We start from the raw sequence: 24247 nt of genomic DNA, 5'->3' as shown, positions 1-24247 counted from the left end.
GTTGTTTTCCCCCTCTCGTCCTGTGAAAGTGGTCTGGCTGACTGGTTGTCTGATTTTTTTTTTTACGCTCCTTATTTTGAGACACGTCTACTTTTAGGAATTGTATAGTTCCTTTTCCTTTTCTCTTCAGTGATTCGGCTCTGAATTTTGCAGCGCTCTGACAGTTCTTGGGGCTGAGATGTCACTTCATGTCTTGCTCTTCCTCCCCCTTTACTTCCTTCCAGTAACCTCCCACACTTCAGGCTGTCCGGCATCCTGCGATTCTCCGTTCACCATCCCTCCATCTGTTCACTCCATCCACATCTCGCATCTCCATACTGATGAAAACCACAGCAAACATCCTCAAGAAAACATCAAACAAGAAAATCGATCCAACTGTGGTATGACAAAAGTTTGTGTGTTTGTTTTATAATTTCTAAGGAAAACTGGGAATTGAGACACCTGGGTGCATTTGACTAAAAGTTCAGTTGAGCGAAATGGCTGCTTTTGTTAAAGATGGAAGAATGTTGCATCTGAGACAGGGTGTCAGTGTGTGTTAGACTCTCCTCATCTCTGTCCATGTATTATTCAGTTTGTGTGTGTGTGCGCGCACCAAGGCTGCACTGAATTTGGAGACTCATTACAGTGAGGTCAGAAAATTGTTTGGCCCCTGCAGGTTGACAAAAACAGTGCTCACATCAATTTACCAAAACAGAACTGATATGAAATTAAAAATCAATACTTTTGAGATGGGCTTCCTTGGTTACTAAGATGAAATTTATGTCTCATTACAGTCAGATAAAAAAAAAAAAAAAAAAAAAAAAAAAAACATTTGTTCCAAACAACGCAGAATTATTTTTATTTCCGTATAAATAAAACCATTTTACCTTGCAGCAGTTGACTTGTGTGTTGCAGCACTGACTTGTGATAAGGGAATGTACTGATGTTGCTAAGACACATCTGCCTATTCGGAGTTGCATGCTGCCATTTTTCTGAAGAATATGTGGCATTGCATTTCTCTTACAAATTAGTATGAGAGCAAAGTAGATGGTTATAAGCAATACCAGCTGTTCTATTGCCATGCCTCCCTCAAAACTTCTTTTGAGAGCAGATTTTGGATGAAAGGAAATGAAAATTCAACTCATTGGACTGATGACAGTCAAACACATGAATACTGATGACAGTACAGTTGAATACAAAGTCTTAAAATGCTATTTGAATTTTAAATGTAATATGTCTACATAGCCTACAGTATGTTTACATATGCATAAATTACTGTTCAAATATTTGGAGTCAGTAATATTTTTTTAAATGTTTAAAATAGAGTAAAAATATTTCAAATATTACATTTTAGAATAACTGTTTTCTATTTTAATATTTATTTAAAATATAATTTATTCCTGTGATGGTAAAGCTGAATTTTCAGCAGCCATTACTCTGGTCACCAGTGTCACATGATCCTATCCTATCCCATTCATTACATAACTTTGTATTAATTTCTTTCACAAAAAAACTGAACAAAAAACTGACCCCATACTTTTGAGTGGAGGTGTATAACATCTGTTTTGTCCTTCTAGTCCTGAGTGGAAAAGATAGTAGTTTACCATTGGAGTGACCTTCTAAATGAACTTTTACATTTATATACTATGGTTTACCATCACTTATTTCCTTGATAATTTTTGCTCAAAGCTGTTTAAAATAAGTTGGTTTGTCAAGTGCATGAAACGATATAAATACAGAGACAAATCCTTTTGATGGAACAACAATAAATACGTTTACTGTGAAATGCTTAATCATGCTAGCCTGACTACGTCAGACTTCGTACTTCCACTCAATTTCAGTTCGCTTCTGTACTCAGTCTGAGATAGCGACCTATCTCTGTTTTCCTCCGGCCTGAAAACAGCCGGCCAATCAACGAACAGAGGGCGGGCTGAGAGCCGTGACGTAGACGCTAAAGCGCCGAGTTTAAGACAAGATTAAAGTCCCCATGAATTCAAAATTGACCATACTTACTTTGTTTGCCTAAATTGATGGTTTTGTGGTGAACAATTCATCCATGCAAGTCAATCCACACAAACATTTTTTTTGGCTTCGTATTCTTTAATCAAAATCTGAAATTTCCCCTCCCCTCTGCATTGGAGGACCTTCCCTGATGACGTAGGTTTGACGGTTTGGGTGTCTGCTTAACATCCGTAACCACACCCCTCCAACTGACAGTAGACAGGCTGAATGAAAACACCTACTTTTCTAGATCCAATCAGGTGCTAGTTGGAAAAAAAGCCACGCCCACTATTTTGCCTCATTTAGTTTTCCGTTTCTCTCGGAAATACGTCACAACACTGGAGAAAAGTCGTTTGCAACTTCCGGTTCACGGGGACTTTAAGACAAGATAACCTTCTAATCTGAAAAATTAAGCTTACCCGGAAGTGCGAAAAACTGCAATACATCGAAAATCCGCTAGGGGCTGGTCCCAAAAGGGAGCAAATGTCCATAGACCCCATGTTAAAATGTCCGTTTTCACAGCATAAATTCAATTTCACCTGTTTTTACAGGTTGGTCCCATGGACTTTTATTGTATTTTTCGATAGGTTCCGAGTGCCTGACAACTGTGAGGGGGGTGAATTTTTGTTTCTAACTCGTTAGTTTAGATCGTATTTAGATATAAAATGTATGACAAATAAGGGCGTGGTTAACTTTGATTGACAGCTTGATTGACAGCTGATAACGGGCTGCACCGAGTGGAATTCCTGAAATTTGACGTCTGGCCATGATCTGACACACCACCTCTGTATCCTTTCTGAACATTTGTATTGAAATATCGTACATAAAATGGGTTGCTCTGCTATAAACTGCACTAACCGAAACTGTAGGAGTAAGCTACTTCGCTCCATTTTTTCCGGTAAGTGACATTTCACTACTATTTTACGTAGTTAGCACTATTTAGCATCAATGTTTGTGGGCAGTGGCACTGGAACAGTTAGCATTAAATCGCCTCAGATAAGTTAGCGTCCAAGGTACTTTACCTATGGTTATAACTGGTTATAACTGACGTTTGAAACACTGTAAATGCGTCTGCCTCTTGAATAAATGTAACATAAGAATAGACTGATATGTCCCACATTGGAGTGTTCTTCAGTAGCTTTGCAGTGAATGTAGTAGCCATAGACTGTAAAAAGTAGCCTAGTCTGCCAGTCGATCTTGTAATGTTACAGATAGCTGAGGCTGCTTGGCTGAAGAGGCACATCCACCGGCCGGCTCAGTTTCACACAAAGCCCACCCTTTTACCCATATATGGATTGGCCAGAAGGTGGGATTTCCCAAGATTTTCAAAAGATGGCGCCGCCCATACCCCCCATAAACGGCCTCAAAACCGTTATTCAGAAAGTCTATGGGTGACGTCACAGACGCTTTGTCCATTTTTTTTTACATTCTATGGTTTAAGATTGTATTTTAGGTTAGAGAAATCGAAAACGACCGCGGATATGGAGATACGGGATGCAATTCGCTCTGTTGTGGAGAATATTCCCGGCATTTGCAAACTGAAGCCCGAACAAGAAGAGTGTTTGTTAAACATTTTGAATGGAGGTGATATTTAAGTTGGAGAGAGAGGTGATTGGGTTATGTGATTGGCTTATGGGTAACCAATAATTTTATACTTCAGACAAGTGCCCCCCCCCCCCCCTGCCCCCACCCCCCCACCCTCATTCGAGACTCTATCTACAAAGCAAAGCGAAGTAGCAGAGTTTGGTAATACCAGGCTATAATCATGCTGCATGGAAAGTAATTGTTGAAGAGCCTGTTGCGATCAGGTTCAATACTTCAAAGTCAAATACTAAATGCATCCCATTATAGGGGAGCAATACAATGCAGTACAAAAGCTGTGGTACACAGAACCAATTAAACATTGATATTTTAATATAATCAGTAAGAGCATGTACACTGTACTGTAACTATTTTGTCCTCTTGTGAAATAACCTGCACGATAAGGAGATTTGTTCTCTTTTCAGGAGGGATAATCAAATCAGCAGAGAGTGCAGATGTTCTCCCCAGCTGGCCAGATGTCTATAGAGGTAAAAACCCACGGTGGCCGAGAGAGCTCAACGCTCAACTGAAGAAAACACATGAAAATAGAAAAAACACCAGCAAATTAAGAAAACATCTTCAACAGTTTGACAACACATGTGCTGAAAATACAATGCAACCAAATACAGAAATGAAAGCTTTAGCGTAAGTTCTGCTAGGAAGACTCAATCAGTGCGTCATGTATTACCTCACTTCTAACCAATCATGTGCTAACACTCACAGTATAAAAGATTAGTACTTACAATTGTCTGAGTTCGCAGATACTGATGGAGCCAATTACCTCCATCCTCCCCAACCACCACCAAGATGGTACATTCCCCTTCATCCTCCCCACCACCACCAGGATGGTCCCTTCCTTTACCTCCACGGGGGTCGGCTGCGCCCCTGCCTTCATCTTCAGGCAGGACATGCAGATTCCGCTACCCTCGCATTGCTCGCTAAGGACGGGGCCTACGCCAAAGAAATGTATAAATTCATGCTTGCCGAGCTGTTAATAAATATACGCTTGTTATGTCATTTTATCTCCCGAGTCTTTCTGGTAGAAATGGGCTGCAAACGCTCACAACGCACACAGGATCATGTTAAAATTAAAATAAAACAAACACAAATGGTCTGTGCTATTTGCAGCGTGTTTCTGTATGTGGTTGCACTGTGAGTATTTGCACCACATGTTGTCGAACTGATGAAGTACAAAAATCATAATGCAAAATTAACAGCTAAGCTAATAAGATTTGATATGTTCTCCAAGCCATGTCGCTGATCTCAGTAGTCTGTTTTTGTAAAGTAAATGATGGATATATCATGACTTTGGTATGAACTTAAAGTTTCACGTGTAGGACAAATGTGCACTGCAGTTTGAAAGACGTCTTGATAGAATTATGGATAAAATGATTTCCTTTTTCATATTTTCAACCAATGCTAAATGGACTGGTTTATCAATTTCCCAAGTCTGACTTTTGACTTAAGCAGTTTAGTATGTCATCCTAAAACCCAGGAGAGAATTAGCATTTTTGAGCTATGGGTTTCCTCAGGAAATTCAAATGGTGTTTTAGAATAATGGTTTCCCATTTATGAGTAAAGTTAGGTCTGCGGTTAACGTTAATGGAAGAGACTAACATTTTCTTGTACAACATAAATCATGCTATAATGTGACATTTTACTTCTGTGTACTTTAAAAACTTTTAAGGACTACTTTTATGTGTGGTAACTACCACACAAGGATGTTCTGCACATAATGTAAAGCAAGTAAAAACCTATTAGAAATTCCAGAGGGAATGCATGGTGAATTAGCCTTCTGGACTGGCCTGCAAATTGATGACATGACTGAACAGTTCTATTCTGTCAAAAGAAATCTCCCATTTAGACATGTAAAACATGTCAAACAACCAGCCACACCTTTAGTACATGAACGTCCCCTTTGGACGTGAAATGTTACAAAAACACAATGAAGAAATTGAATGAAATTGAGTGTTTCTCGTTTAGTTGATACAAACGCCCTCTAACAAAACTTCTAAATTTATTTTATAGATTCAATGTCATGGACCATGTAAACTTTGACAAGTGCAGTGACTGGTTCTTTTCCAGAGTGGACAATCTGGCAGTGATGGTAGCAACGGCACATTTTATTGTCAGCAAGTACTGCAGTATTGCTGTGTTGTTGAGAATTTGACAAATAAAACGTTGAACTTAAACTTTTATGGTATTATTTTAGAGTATTCTGCAGTTTCTGATAAAGTTTAGTGTGTCAGGCAGATTGATCCAGTTGTTTTGCTGCAGTACATTGTAAGGGATGAAAATGCAAATTATACTGAAACTTTTCACCATTTAAACTGAACAGAATTTTTTAGGAACAGAAAGAAAGGACAGAAAGCGTTAGGGCTGGGTTTGGAGTTTCTTATCAGTATTTCAATATAATATATTTTACATACATATCATCTCTGATTTGACAGATATAGTTGATGGTTAGGGATTGGGTAAGGACTGTGTTTATTTGACAGTAATGTGTTCCAGGAACACGTCTTTCTTGGCAAAATCATGATGATAGAAAAAATTAGTGGATGATGGTATGATATCACCTTGAGGTGAATATGATTCCTGAGATGAATGGGTGGGCGTAACGGTCTGCCCACTCGTGTGCATCATTAAACAGACTGATTTGTTGATGTGATCGTACTCCATGATGGAAAGACAGCAATGGGAGAGATAGTCTGCCCTTAGAACTCCACTCAGTCATTTTTTTTCACTAAAAGGTTTTACACGTAACAAAATGAATAATACTTTGAAAAATCAGCTTACAATCGTGTACACCCACAGGAGATGAAGACTTCAGTCATATCCTTTTCCTAATAAAAGCTGTTTCATTTTACAAAGAGTTTACTTTTAGATACACATTTTATCCTGTTATTGCACACTTTAGCTCATGGAATAAATGTATCATGACTGACTCTGAATAGTGCATTTTGGCAGTGGCGTCGGTTACTGAAACTTTTTGTGATGCTATATTAGTGCAACATAAAGAAAAGATTGAGAAAGAGTGCTCTTTTAGAATTTATGCAAGTCAGGTGAACCCAAGGGGTTGGTTGGTTAGCACCTGCTGGTAGGTATTGTAACACACCACTGTTCAAAAGTTTGGGGAGAGTAAGATTTTTTTTAAAGACATTTCAGCAAGGATTCATTAGAGGGGACCAATTACACAAAATTCACTTTTACACAGTGTTTACAATGCGTGTCAGCAGTGTGTGTACAACCACCCAACAATGGTAAAAATCCATCCACTACTCTTTTTTGGAATCCCCATAAATCAAAAGCAGTGCAATGTCGCCTGAGCGTGACAGCGATAGAGAAGATAATCAAAACCAAACAGATGTTTTGTTCGTTTTCTGGCAGAGTATCCGAGGGCCAAGCTGTACAGGCTCCGCCCTCTTCTGGAAAGAGGAGTGGGGAGCAGCAGCTCATTTGCATTTAAAGATACATGCACGAAAACAGAATGTTTTTCCTTTCACCCAAAAAAAAAAAGACAAAGTATTTTCAGCTGAAACGTTACAGACGTTACAGACGGCAGTGGCTCAGTGGTTCATGTGGGTTGTCTACAAACCGGAAGGTTGGTGGTTCAATCCTCGGTTCCACCTGACCAAGTGTCGAGGTGTCCATGAGCAAGACACCTAATCCCAGCTGCTCCCGACGAGCTGGATGGCGCCTTGCATGGCTGCCGTCGCCCGTCGGTGTATGAATGAGTGAGTGAATGGGTGAATGTGAGGCAAATTGTAAAGCGCTTTGGTGGCCATTGGGTCTGTGAAAGCGCTATATAAATGCAGTCCATTTACCATTTTACACATTCTGTGGACACCTGAGACATATATTACATCTTGTAAAAAGGGGTGTAATTGGTCCCCTTTAAATGGATCAGTCATTATAAAGTCACTTATATAATGTAATTTTAATAATATTTAAAAAATATTAAGCAACTGTTTTCAACCTCGATTCTGATACTAATAAGAAATGTTGTGGATAAATAAAAAAAGGATCGTGTGACACTGAATACTGGAGTAATGATGCTGAAAACTCAGCTATGCCATCATATAAACTTACATTTTAGTACTGTTTTACTGTATTTTTGACCAAATAAATGCAGCCTTGGTGAGCACAAGAGACTTCTTTCAAAAACATATGAAAAATCTTACTCACCCCAAACCTTTGATCATATTATTGATGAAAGAATAATATGATCAATATGACGACCTTTCGCCCGTCGGTGTATGAATGAGTGAGTGAATGGGTGAATGTGAGGCAAATTGTAAAGCGCTTTGGTGGCCATTGGGTCTGTGAAAGCGCTATATAAATGCAGTCCATTTACCATTTACCATAGATGTTTTTCCAATGACCAATTTTTGAAAAACATTAAATGCACTTATGCACATATTCTCTTTTGCCTGCTCCCTTTTTATTTTTCTAGATTTTTTTTCTTCCTTTTTAAATTATTATTTTTATTGCATAACAGAACAATAACAACATACACATACAGAAGATCGCAAGGTATTAATATATTATCTATTACATTTATAATAGCATCAAAGGAAACAACAATTGAAAAAAATGACACAGGGGACAACTTACAAAAAATTCCAAAAAGAAAAGGATTTAAAAATTCTATACATCCGTTTTGCTTTTTTATTTCTTTGGCGTAATTTTTCTACTGTCCCAGAGTCAGAGATCATGACATCACATTTACAGCTCAGGTGATTGTCTCAGAAAAAGTTTTCAATTTGTGTCAAAGCAACTGCAATTGAGATGGGAAGGAATTCTAATGATTGGCTCTCTCCAAGTATTATAAGTGAACTCAAAAGTATTGATTTGCTGGTTTAATTGTGTTTGATTAGAATTAGAAACCGAGCTCTGCATGCAGAGACAGATCTCCTTTCATTTAAATGTTGGTCCTATAGCAATCCATGCCAAGCCAACTTTGCAGCTATTCAGTATCGCAAATAAAAATGCATGCTCTGCTCTTGAGTGCCCACTCACATCCTGTTGGGCTGCCTATCTTTCCAACATGTGTATCAGGTCCTGCAGTCCTGAGTGTAAACATTAGCATTAGTGCCATGGCTCAGTTATTTTTTATATTCCCAAGAGATGTCAGAGAGGTTTTGTTGCCACTATGTATTCCACATCTGATGCCCCCTTCCATTCCCCTGTTTGATATCAGATGACTGGCAGAGTGTGTTAAGCCCCTCTAATGGTATTTCAGAGCAGATTGTCCAGTGAGTACTGTGATGGATTCTACTCTTGGCTATCTGTGCTCAATTTGGAGGCAATCCAAAAACACTGGGTTTGTTTTTATAGGTGATGATGTTCTATCGGACCTCTGCCTCCACGTGCCACTTGCTGAATTTGATAGCCCTAACATGGAAAATGAGATTTCCATTCTCTTCATCTGCTTATCAGCTGAGGCCGTTCTGCAGTGCTAATGTTCCTGATTAGATGTCCCTCACTATCTCTTTTGTGGGCTGGTTACACTCGCTTAGTTTACCTGAAAGAACAGGGCAAAATCTTGGACTGTCTTGTGAGAAATATCAGTCATAAATTTCGCTTAGGTTGGGGTTGAGGAGGAATTTGAGTCATAGATTCCCAGTGGTTTCTCACCACCACCGACTTGATTGCATTTGATTGTCTCTGAGGGCTTCTTCTGCCACTCTGATTGAGGTGAAAGCTACCACTGTTGTGAAGTATCGTCTCCCTTTTTACTCTTCTGAGTTTGCACTTTGGAAGTTCTAATGAATAATGCATTAATGTTACCTTTCGAGACATCTTCACTTTTTTGGGTTTGTCTTCTCGTGCCCCCAAAAACTATTTCATCCCTTAATTATATATATATATATATATATATATATATATTTATTTATTTATTCTCCTTAGTAACAAATGATGGATTTTTTTCTCCACCAGTACATACTGTCTCAAGCGCCATTGGTTTACTTATTAATTTTCTATGTCATGGCGAAAGCATCTCTAATGGTGATGCAGCGAAGCTGCTTAGAATGGCAATTTGTTTCTGCTCCTCCCTCCAGCTTTCAAATTAAGATGTGTGATAAAATATGACAGGTGCAGAGCATGTTGATTTGCGCAGATCGACTGTATCGTGAAACGAACATCTTTTTTTCCACAATGTGGGTGGGTTATCAAAATCAAAGCACGTATAGCGCCGGCCGGCCGGCCCATGAATCCCTAAATGGCATCTTAATGAGATTTCATTTGAATAACAGCCATGAGAAGATGAGGAGATGCACACGCTCCAACAAAGGCTGGTAATTAAGCACAAAGTGGCGGATGTGGATTTAAACAAAGTCTCGGTAGAACCCCTAACCTACTTACTTCATCCCTGATGGATTGGAAGAGTTTAGCCAATGTGCAATGATTTTCTTTGGCAGCTTTTCAGTCTCATGTTCCCCAAAAATTTCATTTTTTTAATGGTGACTGTGTCATTTGTGGTTTAACAGCATTCCATATTCAGACCCCTGTTCTGCAGGAAGTTTAATTTCTCAGGCCCCATCCACACTACTACGTTTTAGATTAGAAACTGAGAAGTTTAGAAACGCTGCCGACCCCGTTTTGCATTTTGAATCTCCGGAGGGCGTTTTAGTGAAGACGGGTCAAAACGGAGGACTTTAGAAATGATGACGCGGAGGCTCACGCTTGGCTCTCTGGTTGGGTGTCATCAGTCATGGCAAGTGTTTCTGACTTTGATGTCTTTGCTAGCAGCTGTTGTGAAAGTAAATTCTGCCTTTTTTTAAAGCTATAACTGTGTACATGCGCCGGAGGCAAGCTATTATTCGAGCGATCTGTGACAATTCCCGTGTGCAGCGGCGGTATCGAACGTACATGGAGCGTCGCTCTTTGCAGAGGTAACTTAGCTACTTTCTTCTTCATCAAATCTGAGGAATAGTCCATCTGTTTCCTGTTTACACCGGCACGCGCATGCCCAGTGTAGGTGAATGGTCACGTGATCCGCGTTTTCAGTCGTTTTAATGTGGACGGATATCAATTCTAATACGCAGCTAGAACGCTGGTGTGGACGGAGATCGTATTCGTTTTAATTCTCCGTTTCTAAACTAAAACGCAGTAGTGTGGATGGGGCCTCAGTCAGCTGGTGACAGACATGACTTGCCAGAAAATGCCATGTGTTGCAATTTAGTTATTTAGAAGGAAAGTTTTCTGCTCAATTTCCATAAAAGTCTCCTTTGTGTGACATGTGTCATGTTTGTTAGTGAAATTTTGGTCCCAAGTGTTTTATTAGCATTCTTTGTCTGTAGTGCTGTCTCTGTGTGTTTTATTCATCTCATGACTCTTTGACCTTCAGCATGAAAACTTAAATGTGTGTGTATTGCTCATACTCTCCTTAATTGATTTCTAAATGTGACAGCTCTGCTAAAGAACACTGACTAATTAGTGAACACATAATTTATAGGACGTTTGGAGCAAGCTGTAACCCGGCACTGCAGAGACATGTCTTGACACAGGGGTGGACATGAGGGGATGATGGCTAGGAGGAGCAGTGGCCTGTGGTACATGTTCAGTTGTCAATGGCAAGTCAGTGGCAGATTCACTGCTGCGCCACACAGCGTAAAATCCTGCATACCATCCATAATCCAGTTTAACCAGCTGCAATGTGTGCTAAGACATTCTAGATGAATAACAAAACAAAAGGTCTTTACTTTGATATAAGATGTGATTGTGTAAGGGCATGCAATACTCTTTTAAATAAGCTAATACAAGACTATCCTTATGTCTCTACACATATTATCAGTACTACACATATTTGTGTTCAATCTGTAAAAAAAGAGAGAATAAAATAAAATAGAAAAAAAATCTTTTTGAAAACAAGAAAGTTTACTTAATGCTTTTGTTTTGAAACTACATGAATATTTTTTTGTTGGGATTAATTCATGTTGGGCAGGGGATTTCTAGTTCCCAATATGCATGCATGGGACTGAATAGAGTAGACATTATTAATAAGGTGTCATTTTATCTGTTTTTTAGCAAGATGAGAAGAGAGGAATACTTGTTAGCGTTTAATGCTCTGATAAGTTGGGATATGGGCGTTTTTTTTTTTTTTTTTGCTAGGTGACTGTGTACAAAGTTCAGCAATGGTTTTAACCCTGTTCTGGATACAGAGTTTCATAACCCAGGGTTAAAAGCAGCTAATTTTCTTTCCACACTGCAAGACTGAAGCATTGCTTTTCCTTAGCCTGAAGTTTAAAACAGTACTAACCTCAGGTTAAGAGCAGTGTAAAAAAAAAAAAAACCCTCAAGAGTGCTTTTAATAAAAGCATCAAATACATAAATGTATTTTCTATTGCAATAGTTATTTATTACTTTTTCTATTCTAGCCTGTACTCATAAGTATTTGTACTTCCAAAGTATTTATATTATAGCTATATTAAAGCACTTTTCATGTGACTTCCCACTTAGGATGAATCTCTTTGACTCATAAGAATCATATAGATTTTTTCCTTAATGTATCCACATGTTTGCCCATTTATGTTGTCTTGCATCCACTTATGGTTTAAATTTGTTGCAAAATGACCAAAAAGCGTTTCCAATTTTGTTGGCATATTTGCGCCATTGATTTGCATAATTGCATAAAAGAGTGTGCAAATAAACAATGCTATCAGGGGGGTGCAGATAATGATCATTGAACTCTCCTCTTGTCATCCCTGTTTCTTGTCAGGATTCGTCCCAGGCTGTCTATCTGTTATCGTCTCATCTGGACTGGTCCTTTTTGGAGCACTGTATGGGAGTGCTGTTGTTGAGCAGCTGCTGACAACTGAGGCTTCAATGACAGTAAGGACAAATGGTGATCCCTCCGGCTGATACCGCACACACACTCTCGAACTGGCACAGTCAATTAGATGTATATCAAAGTAGTTAGCTGATTAGTCTTTCTCTTTTTATCCACCTTTCCCCTGCAGCTGTAACAGTTTGTCTTTCCCAGAGGTTCAAGTCTGTTCAGTAACTACAGACCAGGCCTTAATTAAAGTATATCAGAACTTGCTGGAAGGGCCAGTGCAACAAGATTGCACAATATGAAAATATTGCTTCAGAGCGCATGTAAAGAAAGAATAACCCCGGCAGCTGTCACTGACAGTGACACTAGGCATGATTCGTCGACCGAAAATGCTTGCAGGTCCCCTACCCTCTTGATAGAGGCCAGTGCAACCAGCAGCAAAGTCTTCATGGACAGAAGCTTTAAGTCTGCTGACTGCAAGGCTCAAAGGGAGCATCCTGAAGTGCTCGAAGCACCAGGGAAAGGTCGCAAGAGGGTATGAGGGGGGTCGAGGAGGATTTAATCGTCTCGCCCCCCTAAGGAACCTGACGACCAGGTCGTGCTTTCCAACTGTTTTTGTCATCTGGTCGTGATAAGCTGAAATAGCGGCAGCATGTACTTTGAGGGTGGAGGGCGACAGCTTTCGCTCCAATCCTTGCTGCAAGAAGTAAAGCGCAGACCCTATTGAACATCTTCGGGGGTCCTCTCGGCGAGAAGAACACCACTCGACGAACAGGTTCCACTTCAAGGCGTACACATGTCTCGTGGACGGCGCCCGTGCTGAAGTGATGGTGTACCTCTGGGGGTAAGTCCAGGGATCAGGGACCAGACATGGAGTTTCCAGAGGTTTTCCATAGGGTGCCTGAGGAATGGGCCAGGGAGGGACTGTCACGAGGAGCATGAGTTCTGGGAACCAAGTCCGGGCGGGGCAATAGGGAGCCACCAGAAGGACCTGCTCCTCGTCCTCCCTGACTTTGCACAAGGTCTGTGCAAGTAGGCTCACTGGGGGAAACACAAATTTGCAGAGGCCCCGGGGCCAGCTGTGTGCCAGTGCGTCCGTGCCGAGTGTTCCTTCGGTCAGGGAGAAAAACAGTTGTGCAGTGGGAGGTCTCTGAGGAGGCAAACTGGTCTACCTGAGCCTCCCCGAAGTCTCTCCAGATCAGCTGAACCACCTGGGGGTGGAGTTGCCATTCTCCCGGGAGCACAGCTAGTGATAGCTCGTCGGCCACACGGTTGAGCACACTGGGACATACATGGCTCGAAGCGACCTCAGATGCTTCTGACTCCAGAGGAGGAGATGGCGGGCGAGTTGTGACATGCGGCGATGTACTGATATGCTCGACCCTCGAACGCAAGGCGCAGAAACGGCCTGTTTCGAGGAAGAATCGAGACATGAAAGTACGCGTCCTTCAGGTCGATCGCTGCAAACCAATCTCGGGGACGGATGCATTCGAAAATGCGTCTAATGAGAATTTTGAACGGTTGCTTGTGGAGGGTCCGATTCAAAACTCACAGATCCAAGATCGGTCGTAACCCTCCACCTTTCTTGGGTACAATGAAGTAGAGACTGTAGTGCCCTGACCTCATATCGGCTGGAGGGACCGGCTCTATCGCATCCTTCGCCAGTAGGACTACGATCTCCGCGCGCAAGACAGCTCTCACTGTAGTGGAGTGGATGGCCCGAAACTTGGGGGGACGCCGGGCGAACTGAATCGCATAGCCGAGCCTGATGGTCCGAATGAGCCAGCGAGACGGACTGGGGAGCGCTAACCAGGCTCGCATACGAGACCATACAAGCGGGACCAAAGGGACTGTAGGTGTACCCGGAGTGGGGCAGTGAGGTGGAACACATGGACTCGGCTCGGGAGGCTCTCTCTGGGAGGCGGCCTGTAGCAGAGTCTGAGTGTGCTGTGCAACACTTACCTGGTTCCACGGAGCAGGAGGTGCAGGAGGCAGCTTGGTTGTGTCCTCGAACCGCACACTGCTGCCCGCTGGCGATAGAAGAGGCGGATGAGAGTGGTGAGGATTCTCTCCCCCTACTGCTCTCCGGGCCCTCTTCGGAGCCAGAGAAAGAAAGAAAGAAACTGCTCTTTTATTGAAAATTTGGGCGGAACACAAATAAAACAGAACAAAGGATTTTACACCCAGCCCTCTTCCGGGGGGAGGGAGTGATGCGGTCATCGTCTCCTGGAGAGCAGTCCCTTCCATCTCTGGGTCGCCCCTCCTAGGGCCGTTTGCCTCTGGCTTTGCCACCCTTCTTTGCGGGGGCCTGGACGTGCGGGGCGGCCTGCCTGCGACTGGCTTCCCCGCAGGCCTTGTAAACCTTGCCGGATAGGTCCAACGAGTACCTACAGGCTTGGGAAGGAAGACACGGTTGTCCGCTCCAAGTGGCCCCGCCATCAAGGGTGGTGAGGAAGGAGGAGCCACCGAGACGGTTTCTGGCAGTAAAAGGTGCCATCCAAGTCCCCGTGAGCTCCTCATGCACCTCCTGGTAGAAAGGCACTGGGGTGGGTTGCTGAGAACCAGCGTGCGCCACCCCGAGATACCAATCGTCCAGCCTCGAGGGCTCGGGACACGGTGGAGGGTTCCACACGAGCCCGATCCTGTTGGCGGCCCGAGAAAGCATGGCCATCATCTCCGGGTCTGACTCGGGCACCGCTGGCACACCCGAAGGAGGCAGCGGCGCCGGGTCGTCGTCCGCGGAGAAGTCTGACCCACCCTCTGATGAAGCGATCGACATCTGGTCGTCGCGGAGAGCACCAAAGGAAACAACTGGTACGCACCTCGAGGATGGTCCAGCACGTTCCTTTGGTGGCTCAACTGGCTGCGGAACGTGAGAGGGATGAGGGTTCCTAGGGGGTTGGTTCCCCGAAGGAAGCGCGCTCACTGTGATCCTCAGGTCTCCCGCGTGACTGCCCGAAGCAATCCTCTGGGGAGGGTTGGATCGAGGCAGAGGCACAGGGACTCCGCTACTTTGCAGGAACGAGAGTCTCGATGGGTACATGACTCATTCACAAAAGCTGCCTCAGCGTGTTCGAGGCCCAGATACACGAGGCAGCGATCGTGACCATCCCGTGACCCCAGGTAACGACCGCATCCAGAAACACGCAGATAGAAAGTCATCTTTTTTTCTTTTTTTTTAGACGCTTTCTATCTGTGTAAGCTCTTTTAGGGACTACTCTCATTGATGCTGAAGCACGCGGGGAAATGACCACCGCGAACACAGACAGTAATGTGCACCTGTCTGTGCGCTGTCTCTCTCTCGCTGGTACCAGCTGTGAAAACAGCATTTGAGCGCTCTGACTGGAGCAACTTACCAGCTGTTATAACAGTTTTTTTTTGTTTGCTCAGTTTAAAACAAAAAAGATAGAGGAAGAGAGAGAGAAAAAAGATTGTTCGCACTGCCATGCTGTAACACCCGCACCCGGATAGAGAGGTCCAAGAAAGGCTCGTTGGTTTCACAGTCAGTATTGATTGTAGAAGCATCGAAGTGCTTGGCTCCGAAGCAAAAAGCTGAAGTACAATCACATCAGCTCGTTAAATTCCCGCGCTGCGATGCTGCACAGCTGATGCACATGATTGCACGCCAATGTGTATTGGCTTGTTTAGTTTCACTCAAAGTAGATTGGCCTCTCTAGCGAGATTCCCATCAGTCGGTCACGACGTACGTCGAGAGTGACCGACCGATAAGGAAACTAACTTACATAAAACAAAACTGACACAGATATATAGAAGTTCTTCATTTGCTTATGAGCATCTCTTGCCTCTTGGCTTGGATCCCTCAGATCTATACAGACATGGCATAGCTTTTGTTATATATGTGTTTCTATAAAATAATGCTTGACCAAATGAGAGATGACAAGTGATTCATGCATGCACATACATATATACAGGTTTCATGCTTTTGGCTTCAAATTGACCTATATATTGGGGATATTGAAGTGATATTGTTTTAATTGTTTTAGTCTTGGGAGATGGTACGATGGGGATCTAAAGGACACAGTTCGAGTGGGAGAAGTTAGACGACAAGCAGTGGAAGGGTTGAAGAGCATAAACAGCTGTGCTCTGCCAGCTGTACTCTGGTGCTTTCAGTTTGGTATATTGCCGAGGTTGCTGTGGCCACTGACTGTGTACGAGGTTTCTTTGACAACAGTGGATAAGCTGGAAGTGTTAATAAGTTAATACATTAGGAAATGGTTGGGAGATCCACGCTGCCTCAGCAGAGTGGGACTTTATAGTAAAGGAATATTGCAGCTGCCAGTCTCTGCTTTAACCGAGGAGTTTAAGTGCGCCAAGCTCAGACTGGAAATGACCTTAGTAGAGTCACGCGACAAATGTGTAAGGGAGGCAGCACCTGTGTTAAAAACTGGTAGAAAGTGGTCAGCAAAGAAATCTGTGGTAGACGCAAAGGCTGCCCTTCAAATTGGTGATATCATGGGACAGGTACAGCATGGAAGAGGGGGTTTTGGGCTCAGTTTAGCTCCTCCTAAATGGCACAAGGCAGGCCCAGCTCAAAGGAGGAAGCTGGTAGTCAACGAGGTGCGAAAGCAGGAGGAGAGGATGAGGTGTATAAAGGCCATTTCCCAGGCCAAGCAGGGAGAGTGGATGAGATGGGAGAGTGTGGAACAACGCAAGATGGGCTGGCAAGACCTTTGGTCAATGGAAGAGAGTAGGATCAGTTTCCTTATCAGGTCAACATATGATGTTCTCCCATCACCACAGAACCTAAACCTCTGGGTAGGAGAGGATCCCTCTTGTCCTTTGTGTTCATCACCTGCCACATTAAGGCACATTTTGACAGGATGTAAGGTGGCTCTTAGCCAAGGTCGGTTTACTTGGTGCCATGACCAAGTACTGCGATGTTTGGCTTTAGCATTGGAAGGCAAGCGTAACATGACCAATAAGTTGCCACCTGTTCTAGCAAAACATTACACACAGAAGACAATATTCCTCCGCCCAGGCGAGCAACCACCAAGAAAAGGTCTTAAAACCAAATCTCGCCCAGGACAACTGGAAGCTGCTAGGGACTGGAAAATGCTGGCTGATCTTGATCAACGGCTTATTTTTCCACCTGAGATTGCCACCACTAACCTCCGACCAGATATTGTTTTGTGGTCTGGATCAGCACGCATTGTTCAACTGATAGAGTTAACAGTGCCATGGGAGGATGCTGTAGATTAGGCATATGAGAGGAAGAAACTGCAGTATGCTCATCTGGCCACTGAAGCAGAACAGCGAGGATGGAGAGTCCAGGTTTATCCAGTGGAAGTGGGTTGTCGAGGATTTGTGGCATACTCTACAACCCGGTTCCTCAGAGACGTCGGATTCAGTGGCCAAGAGTTGCGTCGCACAGTAAAGAACTTATCTGAAGCAGCAGAGAGGAGCAGCAACTGGCTGTGGTTGAGACGGAAAGATTCTGGCTTTGCTGTGTACAGGCCGCCACGCTACGGTTTCGTAGAATTCTTGAACTCGAAGAGTCTGTTGGTTTATTTGTATAGTTTGCATAGTAATTACTAGGGCTGTTTTCGACTAAGGATTTTCATAGTCGAATCTGATTCGTTAGATTTTGCCGTAGTCGACTGATAGTCGAACTTTTTTTTTTTTTTTTTTGATAGCAGCTAGACGTTCTGTTGAATAACTGTTCGTCTGTTATAGGACAACTCGCTTTACGTTTATTTAAAATGAACAGCAAGACAACTAGAAGTGAATGTGCTTTCCATTAAATGAATCCTTAACAAAAAAAAAAAAAAAAAAAAACGTTGCAATGAACGTGCTTTGTTTTAAATAAATCACACACAGTAAACAAAACCTTAACAAAAAAACTTTGCAATGAACTTTGCAATTTAGACGCGCAAACTGCGTGCCGGTGCGGTGAGACGTGCATGCTCGGGCAGATTCGCCTTGAAGTCGTTCATCCTCAGATGCGGCGCCGCGCGCGCTGTTACCAAAAAAAAAGCCGTGCACACAGCCAAGCGAAATGGGGTCTTGCGCACCCAACGCGTCATTTTGCCGCGCGCACCTTCGCGCTTGTGCGGACGCGTTGAGTATAAACAAGACTTTACTCCGTGTCAGCGCACGCTCTGATCGGTAAAGGTGCACAGACCTCTCCCGAATCATCTCCAGCAGTAGCAGCCTCTGAAGCACCACTAACTCCGCCTCCGTTGAGATGATAAATTTCCTCGTAAGATGATATATTAGTATTTAAACATTCTCTATGATAAAAAAATTTTGTAAAAAATATTTTAATAGCACGGTTTTGGCGGTTATAGAGTTCTAATGACGGTGTTCAACTATAACCGTCGGTCTCACGGTTATATAATAACAGTCACACCCCTATTGGTTACAAAACACTTCCCTACTATTCGACTATGAGGTTCATAGTCGAATCAGACCTCTCCGAATCGAATCGTCGAATCCTCGAATATTAGAAGTCAGCCCTAGTAATTACCGTTATTTCGTTCCTGTGTGTAGTGCGTGAATGAGGGTTGGAGATTGTGTGTTTTGCGGTAGTATGCCATACGGAACCGTTGCCACTGAACCTACTTTAATGAAGACAGTGGGGCTCGACAGCCTCAGTCAAACGAGTTGGCACGTATGGTTGGGTTGCGGAGAGATTGTGAGATTGTGGTTAGGTCACATGTGAACTACGAGGAAGGAGCAACCTCAGCAGCAGGAGGGATGTAAAGGTCAGTAAGCTGGGCTGAGTTGAGTGGGGGACAGAGGGGGGTGACTCTGGGATGCCAGAGTCACTGTCGAGCCCTCTTGAGGTGTCGTGGGCTAGTCGACGAAACACTGAGGATGGAAGGTGCCCACTTGAAGACCCTAGAGATGTCCCCTACTCGGCTCAATCCAGACAGTTGTCGTGCTGGTCCACTGGGGAGACCACACTGTAGTTGCAGCCGTTGTGTGTGCTGACGCGCCAAGGACACTGCAGCCGTTAACGCCGGACAGAAGGAGATTCACATCACCACATGGAAGGAAGCGTAAATGGATGGAGATGCATAGGTTACTATAAAGCTACGTCTTAGTTTGTGCTTATCTTGGCGAAAGCCGAGTACAAATCAGCATGAAGTTTTAACATCTACTCTCGTGTAATGGAAATCTTAAATTTTCACAGCACTGCAGACACTATGATGTTTTTGCACACCCCTTTGTAGTATTTTAGCCTGGTTATTTCCACGTCCAAACATCAAAATGTTTTTTTTTACCACAAACATCTTTCAAAAGTGCTAACCAATAACATAAAATGGTCTTTTTATATTTCTTAAAGCTGCAGTCGGCAAGTCTGGCAGATTGAGTGGACTTAGGCAAAATTTTGAATGTTTCCAACTCTCATGCCCCTCCCCCACTATCAACGGATAACCCTCCCTCCGAGTTTGTGCTCGTCAGTCATGGCTCCAGACTGCGACCAAATAGTCGCATTTTGCGACCAAAATTTGAGAGTGTGCGGCTGAATTTTACATCCAGTCGCACATGTGCGACCAGTAAATTTGTCCCTTTTTTTTTTTTTTTTACACGTTAAACGTGGAAGGGGCTTATCAATGAATCCGGAATGTGTGGCAGGCCAATGAGTGTGAGAAGAATAGGGAATGGCCACTGTAAGTGGCTAATGTGTGGAGGGGGAGGGCCCTAGAGATAATCGAGCTCGCGTTTAAACGTCTGTGGGAAGGAGACGGAGACAACCTGCTGTGCGTCTGAGCAATGAATAAAGGAACTATTGACTCGTTCTTCCAACCTGCGGCTAGTGTGCCAGTTAAATTCACTTGCTGGCTTCCCAAATAATACATTACAACAGCGAGAATCAAAAAAACGTGAACAAAACGATTACTCTTTGTAAACACTGTTCAATGTGAGTGCCAAATGCTCGAACATGACCTGTCATTTACGCCGCATCACCCGAGAGTTGATAGCGCACGAGCGCAGGCGAGACCTGAACTACAGACGTTACCATCGGTGTTTAAACTAAACTCATTTATGTTTTGCCAATGTAAACATTCAAGAGCAAGACGCGAAAGAGAACTTGCGTCTAGAAGATTTGTGCGTGCACACGTGTGTGTATGTGTAGTAGGGATGGTAAGATTCACCGATTCGCATCGGTGCATCGGCATAAAAGCTAACGATGCGATGCATCGATTTAAATAAGTGTGCATCGATACAAGTTGGCATTTGTATCGCGATGCATCGTTTCTAACAGGGGCGGACTGGCCATCTGGAGCACTGGGACTTTTATTTTATGAGCTGTGGATTTTTGCAAAACAAATAACACTCTCCCGGTGGAGTTAGAAGCTCTGTTTTTTTTTCTAAAACCACTTTATTTATGTTGTTCAGTCGGATTATAGTATCGATTTCACTGAATATGATAAAAAAAATGTTGCCGACGGCAGCTTTAACAATAATTATTATCATGTCGGGACCAATCAAAAGTGTCTTCCATTCACAAATTTGAAATAATATGAATAATCCAAATTTGCTTGAAATGTTTGACAAATAAGTTTGATAATAGACTGGTGAAGGGATGACATATTTTAGACCAACCCTGTAGTTAGCATCACCCTGGTTCTCTTGACAAAAACCCAATAGAATTTTTCTATCGGCTTTTGGGCTATTGCAGAAAATAAGGTCTGTGAATAACAAAAGCTTATGGTTCTTACACATTTTGTTCATTGTGATGAACAAAATAGTGATATTTTGAAGATACAATCAGCAGAATTCAAAAGCTAAACTTAGGCTTTACACGAAACTACAGCACAGTCACATGATCTCAACGCCACAATCACTAAGCTTCCGACAACTCATTCCACTCTAAATACTGTACCACGAAAGTTTTAATGTGACCTGCTTGTATTTTAGTATTTTCACAACGTTTTAAAAATGTCTTATCCAGATTTAAGTTTATAACTAACATAGCAGGTTAGCTTTATTGTCATTTTGAGTATATTTAAAGAATACAAGGTAGATATTTTCACAACGTTTCCAAAATGTTTTAAAAAAAAAAGAAATTTAGACGGTTTCTTGAATGTATTAAAATGTTAAATAACCTAATAACCTAAATAAAATACATAAATAAAATGTAGGTATTTTATAATTAAAAATGATAAAATCTTTATAATTAAATATTTATAATTAATTAAATATTTATAATATTTCTAATTATATTTATAATTAAATAAAATACAGTAATAAAATACCTAAATAAAATTAACCTAAATAAAATAACCTAACTAAAACCCAAATGCAGCATTGTAAAATTTTGTAAAAGCATTTTGTTCTTGTTGGGAAACTCTTAATGTTGAGTTTTCCTGGCTTAAGCCATGATCAAACATTAAATATGTCACACAAAATTACCAGTTATTTAAGAGAGACAGAACATAAAATGTCAAATCCAATCTGATGATTTGTGGTTTTATTAAAGGTCACTGTTAAAGCTGATTTGTAACTACTGTTGTGCTAGATATTATTTTAGGTTAAAAACTATGGAAGGAGTACATTAGAATGTCAGAAATGAGTTGAAAGGCTAAAAGCTATGGGAAGAGTTATTGCAAATTAAAATTAAATGCGAGTAAGGCTATTTTAAGGTGATTTCTTTCTGGTTCAATGGAATATGTAAATGGCTTAGAGCTGCAGAATCAGATTTTCTTAGCACAATACTAATTTGTATGTCCACATTGAATAATTATTTGAAGAAGTATTTGAATTTATAGTGCCGGAACAATGAGAATATATGATTTATGGTAACTTTTGGACCAAATATTTCACTATCGGTGGGGCTACAGTGCAATGTGACAGATATAGAAACTAAGCCACCAATGAAAATGTCAAAATGTATCAGTTGGTTTAACAAAAAGTCATGTAAGAGTTATCTGTTTCCGGTACATCAGCCTGAGGGTGTAAATGAGGGCAGTCCTGTTCAACCCTTCAGGATGATATCTCAATTCACTGCGCTACGACCAACTAATAGGCCAGTCAGAAAAGGTGACAAAAGATAATTAAATATATATATAAAAAGAGAATATATGACTAATAAATATAACTAATAAAATGGAGAGAGGAGAAAACTGCTAAAAGGAAAAATGGTAAATCAGACATGATACATCAGCACAAATTACCTCTAATCTTGTCAAATGGGTGCTTAAAAATAAAAATAAAGTGTGGTTATAGACACATAAGGTTAAAGGACTTGATCATTGATCACCTTAATTGATTTGAACTAATAAAAAAGTAGCTGGATTCTTCTTCATTTTTATACACTTCTTTTATCTAAACTGAAATTTTAGACTGAGTGGCCATATTTCCAGACTGTTGTTTCATCAGTTTTAAGTCAGACTGACAAATCGCCGAATGTTTTTGTAATGTACTAATACATTCATCCATGTGTTGTGATCCTTTTTTCTATAGGAACACAAGCACTCATTCCGCTCTCTGCACATTCTCTTTTCAGAGAGGTGACTCAGTTGTGGTGATGTGAGAAGAGGATCTGTTATTGATGTTAACCACGTTGGGCACTCAGCCAGCGCATTCCACCCAGATGCCCACAGGTGATTGGCCAGTGCGACTTGGCAGCTCAGATCCAACCAAAGGGGTTGCTGTGAGTGACCTTGGCAGATGGTCAGAGCCAAAGCTGTATCAGCCACCTCGGGTCATTTTTAACGCATTTCCCAATTTATTCACTGTCTCTCCCTCCTCTCTGTCATCCTCTATCTTTCTATCTCTCTGTTTGGTGATTTTTTTAAAGAGATGATATTGCTTCTGACTGTAATACCTTCTGAGGGTGACCGTGTTTCATTTTATTCGATGTGCATAAGAACTTCTCATATCGAAATATTAACCCCAATTCAACCTCTTCATAATTTCAGTCTGAAACAGGACACGCTTATATATGTATTTTTTTTTCATGTATGTGTGTTCTTGATACAAAATGGCTTTCTTTTTTTCATTTAGGATTTGATTTACATTCAAAAAATTATTTTTGCTGGTTTGTTCTTTTAATTAAAATGGCTAATGCAACAGTATTTGTTTGTAAACTTTTTTGGTCAACTTACTTTCATTGCTTTCAACCTACAAAAACCAGATGTTTGCTTTTTTTTTAGGAGTAGCCTACATTATTTTTTGTTGCCTTTTGTTGGGACTACATGATTACTTTTGTTACCTGCAACTGGCAAGGGATATTTAGTTCCCAGCATGCTTTGTATGGCAAGGAAATGATGGAATTAAGTAATATTTTATGTGTTTTTGAGCAATATGAGAAATGGAGGAGACTTGTTAGTGTTTAATGTTCTGTTTTGTTAGGATTTAGACTAATTTTGTTATGTTGGTGGTTTGGGGATTTCCGGTGTGGTAAAGAATGGAGCTTGTGCTCTGGTTGAGAACGGATTCATTATGTTGTTTTACTAAGAAGCAATTAATATGCAAATGCTATTGGAGAGGCCAGATTTCTCTTCCTTGTGCTTGCCAACACCATACATTACATAAGGTAAACAATAAGTTGAGTAGGCTAATATGTGCTAATGCTTGATACAGATTTAGTTGGGTTACTTCAATGATATGTCTAATTTTATTGCGTTTTATAGTTTAATTTAATGTTTACAAAGTGTTGAACCTTTTCACAACTGAATTAATTTCAAGAATTATGATTATTGTGCAATTTCAAGGTATCTGTGATCTCTCTGTCTTTCTTTTAGAGAACATTCTTCGAATCTTTTAATGACATGTTCTTCCATAACACTATTTGGTTCCATGTGGAAAGTGTTCCATGACAACACATAATCATAACCCTTTAGCTCAAAGAAACAAAAAAGCATTAACTAGATTCACATCATATCATGAAAGCAAAGACGAAAAGAGAAAATCATAGATAAACACCAAAAAGAC

The 24247-nt window shown here is 41.5% G+C and overlaps 1 long non-coding RNA gene across 1 annotated transcript; it reads left to right on the top strand.

Annotated features, from left to right (window-relative positions):
* The first annotated feature begins 238 nt into the window (after positions 1-238).
* Positions 239-23289, top strand: LOC130076810 (uncharacterized). Its single transcript, XR_008805688.1, has 3 exons — positions 239-380; positions 3987-4049; positions 22818-23289. It is a non-coding gene; the product is annotated as an uncharacterized LOC130076810 (long non-coding RNA).
* Positions 23290-24247: the final 958 nt, after the last annotated feature.

This window comes from Rhinichthys klamathensis, unplaced genomic scaffold, assembly GCF_029890125.1.
Source record: "Rhinichthys klamathensis goyatoka isolate OS25496 unplaced genomic scaffold, OSU_Roscu_1.1 h1tg000692l_1, whole genome shotgun sequence".
In the NCBI taxonomy this organism is placed as follows: Eukaryota; Metazoa; Chordata; class Actinopteri; order Cypriniformes; family Leuciscidae; genus Rhinichthys; species Rhinichthys klamathensis.
Note: the sequence above shows the minus strand (reverse complement) of the source record. Positions and strands in the feature narration are given on the sequence as shown.